General features: G+C 34.5%; 1 pseudogene; it reads left to right on the top strand.

Annotated features, from left to right (window-relative positions):
• The first annotated feature begins 5940 nt into the window (after positions 1–5940).
• Positions 5941–6047, top strand: LOC137808873 (small nucleolar RNA R71; annotated as a pseudogene).
• The last annotated feature ends 2911 nt before the right edge of the window (positions 6048–8958 follow it).

The following is an 8958-nucleotide window of genomic DNA, read 5'->3' as shown; positions in this document are numbered from 1 at the left end:
TCCTCAAACCAACAAGGTAGTGGGGGTTGGTGTCATATTGGAAGGACTAGATGGGTTGCTGATTGAACAGGCCTTACGGTTTGCTTTCAAGGCCAGTAACAACCAAGCAGAATATGAGGCCCTGATCGTTGGGATTCTATTGGCCAAGGAGATGGGAGCAAAGAGGTTGTTGGCAAAGAGCGACTCTCTGTTAGTCATAGGTCAAGTCACGGGGGAATACCAAGCTAAAGACCCTCAGATAGTCACATACCTAGAATACGTCCAGGTCCTGAAGGAGCCGTTTGAGGTGTTCGAATTAGTCCACGTGCCCAGAGAACAGAATGCTCGAACCGACTTGCTTGCAAAGCTCGCCAGTTCGGGCAAAGGGGGCAGGCAAAGGATAGTGATTCAGGAGACCCTGAAGACACCTCGAACTACCATGGACAATGTGGCAGAAGTCCAACAGGTTAGCACATTGGAAGGGATGAAAAGGAGTCGTTGGTCGTTAACACAGGAGACAGTGAAAACACCAAGAATAAGCAGGTACCCGGTGGCTGGGGAGATATCGTCGCAAATTTACCAAGTCGAATCAGGAGAAACTTGGATGACGCCTTAGCAACGTTACTTGGATGATGAAGTACTCCCGCTAGAACCCGCAGAAGCTCGAAAAATTAAGAAAAATTCGAACAAGTACACCCTGATCGATGGGAAGTTGTTCAGGCATGGATTCACCCATCCTATCCTGGTATGTGTAGATGGTGAATAATGCACGTGAATCATGGCATAATTACATGAAGGGATATGCGGTATCCACATCGGCGATCGATCTCTCTCATCAAAGGCCATTTGTGCAGGGTATTACTTGCCAACCATGAGGGAGGATTGCACGAGGTACGCCCAACAGTGCAAGCAGTGCCAACAACATGCTGATTGGCACAAGGCGCCTCCAAAGGAGTTGAGGTCGATCTACAGCCCATGGCCGTTTCATACTTGGGGGATCAATATTCTGGGGCATTTCCCATTGGCAGTACGGCAAATGAAGTACCTCATGGCTGCCATAGAATATTTCACGAAGTGGATCGAGGCTGAGCCCGTGGCACATATCACAGCCCATAAGGTCCAGCACTTCGTGTGGAAGAACATAGTGTGCCCCTTCGGAATCTCGAAGAGGTTGCTATCTGACAACGGTACCCAGTTTGCAAGCCAGCACAGAGCTGAGAGTGAAACAGGTGTTCGCGTCAGTAAAGCACTCCTAAACGAACGGACAGGTCAACCGAGTTCTGCTCAGAGGATTGAAAAGAAGGCTAGACAAAGCCAAGGGGACCTGGGCAGAAGAAGTTCCTAAAATTGTGTGGGAAAAACTTGTTGACTTTTTACGGCAAGTGCACCGTGTTTGTCAGAAGTAATAATTGTCCCTAAGGACGGATATCGATCCCACAAGGAACAGTGAATTAGCAAGTACAATAATCGCTAAATATAAAACAAAACAATTAAAAGTGTATTGAAAGTGGTTGTGTTGGCGATGATCAATAAGAAAACAAACAAATAATTAGTTGTTTCAATTGGAAAAATAGGGATTAGGTTTCATCTCTCTCACTCTCATGTATTTTGATTAGCATGTCAATATTAAGTTCTTTAATTGAAATTGATGCTCGTATAAAAATCATTTATATCGATTCCTCGCATATAAAATCCTTAAGAATGTTCCCTAACTATCGATCCCTCGCATAATTATGAGAACAACTTAGAACGAAGCTCAGACGTTAATAGCAATTAACATTTCAAGTCTATTCCTAGCACTCAAATATGTTAAGTATTGTTGTTTAGGTCCAAACCCTAAAAATGCCTCCCGGTCAGATTTAAGATTCTCAATTTGTCACGGAAAATTAAAAGTAAAACAACAATACCAATAATCAATCAAGAATTGAATATTAATATATAAGATATCACCTCAATACATAAGTGTTTGAGTAGATTACTCCCAATCCCAAAGGGTAGAATTAGCCACACATACTTCTAGCACCTTTCATTCTCCCAATCGGGTTACAATTCACTCTATGGTGTTTTCCTCTCAATTTGGCACACTAGGGTTGAGCCTCTAGCCCTCTATTTATCCTAGTTTTCTAGGGTTAGGCTGTTTCCTGTATCGCGCTAATGAGCTAAATGATAAAACATAAAAAAGGCTGAATCTTTCTTTGTATATTTTTCCATTATGGGACCTTCCATCTTTATCTTTTTAGCTCAAATCATTCATCTTTAATACAAATCTTCAATCTTCCCCAGAAATCTGCAATTAACACCAAATTTGTGAATAATATTCAAATAAAGCTCATAAAAATGTAAAAAGGTATAAATTCATAAATTAGGGATTATTTTATATGAAAATTAGCAATAAATCCTCATAAGTGCCTATATTTTAATATGAAATATTACTGAAATTAGGCACTTATCACTCTCCCCAACTTAGAATCTTGTTTGTCCTCAAGCAAAGTAAATGAATATATTTGAATTTAAATATCAAACAACTTAATTCACTAAACAACAGATTAAATTAGAAACTTATAATGCTTCCAAATTCAAATATAGAAAAATATAGACACAATCAACTTCCAGGATCAAATCAAACAAACAAATGACAATTCATCCAGAAATATCTTCTCCTATGCTCACAGGTAAGTGTTTCTCTTTATTTTCACTGAATTGTAACAAATCACGGTTGCTTTTCATTTCATCTTCAAATCATAAACATATTAGAAACATGAATCTTGAGGTCTTTTCTAGGGTTGTAATGAGGCTAGGCTTCCAAAAAATATTGGTTTTTCTTAGATAACAAAATGCACATCTTAAAGAAGAAGAACATACCTACAATTCAATTATAGAGAACATATATGTTATCTAATTACCACTTTCTTTCGATATCACCTTTTTCCTCATTTTCTTTCTTTTCATGATTTTCATGAATTTTTTTTCTATCTTTCTTTTCTATTTCTTTTTCTTCTTCTGTTTCTCTTTCTTTTTTTTTGTTTTGTTTTCAATAATAGGAAAAGATTGTTCCTATTTTTCATCTTTTTGAACTTTCAAAATCAGAACCAACCATTCCCTTTTCTATATGTATTGCATCTATGTTCTCCTTCCTTAGACATGCTAAAGGGTAGGAAATTATATCAATAAAGGTTAAGGTGCAATATTAACAAAAAATTTCTTGGCCCAAAGGGATATAAAAAAAATGGAATTCTAATATAAAGGTTGACTTTTTGGCCCTGGCTCCTAATTAAGACAAACAAATGCCTCAATCATCTTCATGCTCTTTTATGATGCAACAAAAATAATAATTAAGCAACCACAACTGTCAATTCATCAGTAAAACTCTCAAAATTGTTTAAGGTTCACACACTCACTTGGTTTAAATGGTCTCATTCCTTTTTGTCTTGTCATTATCTGTCCTAATCAATCATCCTGTTAAATTTTCATGTATCATAATTTTAACTACATTTGAATAGGGATTCAATCATATTTTCTTTTCTAACCTGTGTCTAATTCATCTCACTATTTAATATCTAAACACAACTTTTTTTTTCCACAATTCAAAATTAATATTCTAGTTCTTTTTTATTTGAGAAAAATAAACTAGAAAACAAACAAATTAAAACTGAAATTTATTCAAGATAATTCAAAACCTAAAACTAACAAACTAACAAAAACAACAAATTTATTCAAAATACAAAATAAGCAATTAAAACAAACTAAAAAAATAAGCAAATAAACAAAATAACAGAATAACCAAAAAATAAAATAAAATAAATAAAAACTAAACAGAAAATAAAATTCAAATAATTGAAAAGAAAAGAGAATTAGAAAGATAAAACCATATTTTTTCTCAATCCTCTCTTAAGAAGTCATCCAGCTTTTTGTTAAAATCTTTATCTATAGTCTTGCTTCATATACTGGATCTGCCCCCTTGAATAATAGAACCTGTCTCCAGGTCAAAATACATAACCTGCAAAATGATTAGGAGGCATACAAGAATTTATTTATTTAAATTAAATAAACAAAGGTAACAATATAAAACTAAAATGTGGACCGGGTTGCCTCCCAGTAAGCGCTCGTTTAATGTCATATAGCTTGACGAAAGTTTGTTATCAAGGAGGATATTTATCTTGTTTCACCCGTGCTTTTGTTATCACTTTTGTCAGTCTTGAATGTGGCTCTTCAACTTCAATTTTTCCGTCCATCTTCAATTCCTTGATGACCCATAATTTTCTCGTTTTCTTCCTTCCTCTACCCCTACCTGCGTTGAGCATGATAGGTTGTCCTGGACGATACTCCTCTCCTTCCACTGGCTTTCCTTGATTGTCTCCTTTTGCCTGTAACTTTTCATGACGTATAACTTTCTCCTTTGACTTTGAACTCTTCATCTTTTCACTATTTCTTGGAATTTCCTCTTGTTTCCCAGTCTCATCTATAGTACACTTGGTTACATCATTAAAAAGATTAAATTTTACCTCTTCATCATGAGACCTTACAAGAAGTTCTCCCTTGTCAACATCAACTATGACTTTAGTAGTTTTCATTAAAGGTTTACCGAGAATCAAAGGGACCTCCTCATCTTCTTTCATGTCCAGGATAACAAAATCCACCGGAAATATGAATTTGTCTATTTGCATAAGGACATCTTCAACCACACCATAGGGATACTTCACCTTTCTGTCAGGCAATTGTAACTGCATCTTGGTGGTTTAACCTTCAAGCTACCTATCTGTCTTAACATGGATAATGGCATCAAATTTACACTTGACCCTAAGTCCAATAAAGCATTATACACAAATAAATTACCAATTGACACAAAAATAGTAAAACTCCCTGGATCCCTGAATTTCTTTGGCAAAGTTTTCGAGAAACTGCTCCCTCCTTCCTTATCTCCATATTTATTTTTAAAACAGCATATCTTCCTTCTAACTTCATCAAAATATATCTTTTTCTCTGGCCATCCTGCAAAATAATTTTTTGGAAGCAAATTGTTAGAAAATAATCCTTCATTTTCTTTTTTTTTATGTTCCTATGGGATATTTCTTTTGCGATTTCTACAATTTCACAATTTTTTTCCTTTTTTTTCTATTTTCTCCTTTTTCCTTTTCAATCTTCACCATCTCACCATTTTTTCTTTGGTTTTCTCATCACCCTTAGTAGTGATGTTATTGCAATGCTCCTTAGGATTGGTGGTAGTGTTAGCTGAGAATTGGCCAATTTTTCCATCTACAGTTTGTGTGAGTTGTGACATTTGTTTAGCTAGTTGTCCTATCTGAGTTTCCATGCTCCTAATCGAAGCCATACTATTTTCCTGTGTACTCACAATCTTTGACCAAACATCTTCCACTTTATTCATCCTGTCAGGAATAGATGGAGAATTCGATTGATGCTGCTGTTGGAAAGACCCCTTGCTTGTTGGATGAATTATAGTCTTGCTTCCATCCAAAATTTTGATTTTGATTATTTTTCCAACCTTGAGGATAATTGTTGGAAAAACCGCCTTGCCTTCCTTGATTGCCCATATAATTCACCTTAGCTTCAGATGCGTTGTTATGATAAGAACAGTGACCATTAGGATGATCACCTCCACAAAAATCACACCTGAGAGGTTAATTCTGACTTTGGAGTGATTGAACAACATGCAACTTTTGGGGTAATTGGGTCATCTGTGCGGTCAGTTGCTCAAGTTACTGTGTCAGAATTTTGTTTTGAGCTAGCAATGCATCTGCAGTGTTTAACTCCAATACTCCTCTTTTTTTATGATTTTGTCTATCATGTTGAGCTTGATAGTCAGTTGTGGCCAAAGCTTCTATAATCCTTGTTGCTTGATCTGCATCAACAACCATCATTGTGCCACCAGCCGCGACATCTAGGAGCATCTTTGTATTTGATCTGAGACCATTAATAAATATACTCTGTTGAGCAATATCTTCAAACCCATGGTTTAGACATTTTCTCGGCATCCTCTTGAATCTCTCCCATGTCTCACAGAAAGACTCTTCTACTCCTTGTCTGAACATAGATATTTCAGACTTAACATTGATGTAACGAGAGATTGGGAAAAATCTTTGCAAAATTTTTTCCTCCACATCCTTCCATTTGGTTAAACTCTGATTAGGATGAGATATAAGCCACTCCTTTGCTTTCCCTGCCAAAGAAAAAGGAAATAAACGCATGTATACACTCTCAAGATCACCTGATTGGAAACCCATAGTTCCTACCAATGCATAAAAAGTAGCCAAGTGTGTATGAGGATCCTCATCATCCATCGTCGTGAATTGATTGGTACTAATGAGGGTAAGGAACGCAGGCTTCATCTCCAAGGCCCTGTTAGTTGCAGGCACTACAATGCTAGAAAAGTGTCTAGGCCCTTGATGTATGGCGTAATCTCCAAGAGTTCTCCTAGGAGGTGGTGTTTCCTCCCCCGCCATGTTGTTATTCTCCTGAAAAATATCAATGGAAAAAGAAGAAGATGTTGAAGAATCCTCTCTATTATCTTCTTGATTCTCTTTTGTCTTTGATTTTCGATTTTTTCTGGCCACCTTCTCAATTTCTGCTTCAAATAGCAAGTGGTCTTCTGGAACTTGACCTCTCAATATCATATAAAAACAACTAATGCAAGGGTTAGAAGGAAAAATTCACAAGTAGTAACCGCAATTTTATATTTTATATTATTATTTTTTTTTTAAATTTTTTTTTTCGAAAATTCAAAAATAAACAAGAATTTAAATAGCTAACTAAAATAAAATCAATAAACTGCAAATTAAAACTTAAAGATAAAATAAAACAAAAACAAAACACTAAAATGACACTAAGAAAATAAAACAAAGATATTCAGAAAAGAAAAAAAATATAAAAAGTATAAAAAAAATAAAAATATATAAATAAAATAAAAACTAAAACAGAATAGAAGAAAACAATGACGAGAAATAACTAAAATCAAGAAATAAAAACAGAATAAAATAAATACTAGGAATAAAATAAAAACAAAATAGAATAAAAGAAATAAAACAGAAACGTAAACAACTAACTAACTTATTTTAAAAATACTAAGTAAACTAAGTTTATGTAAAAATAAAAACTAAAACTAGTAATAATAAATAATTAAAAAAACACTACCTAAGCCTAAATAAAACTACGTAACTAAACATAAAAATAACTAAAATAAAATAAAATCAAAACAAAAATCAAACTAAATGTGAAAATAAATAGAAATAACTAAAATCAAAATAAGAATTAAAATAATAACAACAAATCAGAAAATTAAATTAAAATAAAATAAAATAAAAACAAATCTGTTTAAAAAAAAAACAAAATTAAAACAATCAAAACAATTAAAATATTCACAATATTTAGGAAATTATACTCAACAAATCAAACGTGTTCCCCGACAACTACGCCAAAAACTTGTTGACTTTTTACGGTAAGTGCACCGCGTTTGTCAGAAGTAATAATTGTCTTTAAGGACGGATATCGATCCCACAAGGAACAGTGAATTATCAAGTACAATAATCGCTTAATATAGAACAAAACAATTAAAAGTGTATTGAAAGTGGTTGTGTTGGCGATGATGAATAAGAAAACAAACAATGAATTAGTTGTTTCAATTGAAAAAATAGGGATTAAGTTTCATCTCTCTCACGCTCATGTATTTTGATTAGAATGTCAATATTAAGTTCTTTAATTGAAATTGATGCCCGTATAAAAATAATTTATAACGATTCCTTGAATATAAAATCCTTAAGAATGTTCCCTAACTATCAACCCTCACATAATTATAAGAACAACTAAGAACGAAGCTTTAATAACAATTAACATTTCAAGTCTATTCCTACCACTCAAATATGTTAAGTATTGTTGTTTAGGTCCAAACCCTAAAAATACCTCCCGGTCAGATTTAAGATTCTCAATTTGTCATGGAAAATTAAAAGTAAAACAACAATACCAATAATCAATCAAGAATTGAATATTAATATATAAGATATCACCTCAACACATAAGAGTTTGAGCAGATTACTCCCAATCCCAAAGGGTAGAATTAGCCACGCATACTTCTAGCACCTTTCATTCTCCCAATTGGGTTACAATTCACTCTATGGTGTTTTCCTCTCAATTTGGCACACTAGGGTTGAGCCTCTAGCCCTCTATTTATCCTAGTTTTCTAGGGTTAGGTTGTTTCTTGTGTCGCACTAATGGGCTAAATGATAAAACATAAAAATGGCCCAATCTTTCTTTGCATCTTTTTCCATTATGGGACCTTCCATCTTTATCTTTTTAGCTCAAATCATTCATCTTTAATCCAAATCTTCAATTTTCCCTAGAAATTTGCAATTAACACCAAATTTGTTAATAATGTTCAAATAAAGCTCATAAAAATGTAAAAAGGTATACATTCATAAATTAGGGATTATTTTATATGTAAATTAACAATAAATCCTCATAAGTGCCTATATTTTAATATGAAATATTACTGAAATTAGGCACTTATCAGGCCTACCACACTACTCCCCAGTCCACACAATCAGGGAAACACCTTTTAGCTTGGTGTATGGTTCAGACACTATGATTCCGGTAGAAATCTAGGAGAACTCACCACGTTTCCAGAACTTCGTGGTCGAGGAGTCCAACGAAGAGAGAAAGGTGAACTTGGACCTACTAGATGAAGTAAGGGAGGAATCAAGGATTAAGGCTGAAGCCTTGAAAAGTAGGGTGGAGTACAAACACAACTCTAAGCTGAGACCTCGGCAGTTCCAGGTGGCCGACCTGATAATGCGAAAGGCCCATCCATACCAGCTGGAAAACAAGCAATCTCCCAAGTGGACTGGCCCTTTTAGAGTAACGGATCCCTTGTACTTGGAACGCGACCAATTTGAAGTTTTATTTTAGTTAAAAACATTTTGTATTGTACACGTTTTAAAGGAGCTCTCTTTTTCCCTCATAAGGGTTTTTTTA

This window comes from Phaseolus vulgaris, chromosome 3 (genome assembly GCF_051622355.1).
Source record: "Phaseolus vulgaris cultivar YP4 chromosome 3, ASM5162235v1, whole genome shotgun sequence".
In the NCBI taxonomy this organism is placed as follows: domain Eukaryota; kingdom Viridiplantae; phylum Streptophyta; class Magnoliopsida; order Fabales; family Fabaceae; genus Phaseolus; species Phaseolus vulgaris.
The sequence above is the reverse complement of the archived record's forward strand: the minus strand, read 5'-3'. Positions and strand labels throughout refer to the sequence as shown.